Genomic DNA, 1,034 nt, shown 5'->3' with positions numbered 1-1,034 from the left:
GATCATACTTTATATAGTTCATTGTGTGCTCTTCAACTGTAAAATTTAAATTCTGGGTAACAGTTTACATTATTATATATCAATTATAGAGATAGATTTAATTGCAGAATTTAATACTATATGGGTTAAGTTTTCTTATAAAAGAATACTCCAGTATTTCACTCCATAAGAATACACAATCACATCTCAATCCTAAATTAATCTTTTGATTTCTGAAACATATAAAAATCCGATTATTTTGATTTATTACTTCACCTCACATAGTGCTTCTTTCACCCATAGTCTGTGGTAAATTTGAGATTTCTGTGATATAATCAAAAGGGGACAAGCATTTTTCAGCACTAGAAAGTGGTTTTGGGGGAAAATCTGTTAAGAAGGCCATCAAAAGGACAGTAAATGATCAAAAACTGAATTTTAAAACTAGTGCAATAAGAGGAGGCAATGTTTAGCAACATAGTTTGAAGTGTTTGGCACCACAAATTATTTCATTTTTATGCTGGAAAATGTACTTGGAGGAAATTCTATTTCCATGTTAAAAGTAGGAAAGCACATGCAATGTTAACTGGAAAAACAACCTTAAGCAATCACTCCCTGCTCTCTCAAACTGTAATTGCTGTTAGTAAGTGCTGGAGATGCTATAGGATAAACCATGGCTAAACACAGGGGTTTGACACAGCATTTCTTCAGGTTCTATAGAAACTGGACACCCACTGAAATGGGGCTGACAAAATATTTACAAAACCTAATTCCATTTAAAAATCAGCAAATACCTCAAATATAGGAATGCACCAGGCATTTCAGAATCATGAAATAACTAATCCCTACAGACTCAGCAGGCAGGGGGAAATTCCTCTTTTAAAGTTCATTCAACACCAGATGAAGGCAAAGCTGTTTTCAAGCTTGTTTCAGGTGTGTTTTGCATGGTAAGTCTCACACTTCTGAATCACTAACATGCACAGAACTGGAACTGCAACCAGTTGGGTGAGGCTGCTGACATGTTTTATTTATCAGTGTGGTTCAGCTTCCCAAGCCCT

The sequence above is a fragment of the Corvus moneduloides genome, chromosome 10, assembly GCF_009650955.1.
Source record: "Corvus moneduloides isolate bCorMon1 chromosome 10, bCorMon1.pri, whole genome shotgun sequence".
NCBI lineage: Eukaryota > Metazoa > Chordata > Aves > Passeriformes > Corvidae > Corvus > Corvus moneduloides.
The sequence above is the reverse complement of the archived record's forward strand: the minus strand, read 5'-3'. Positions refer to the sequence as shown.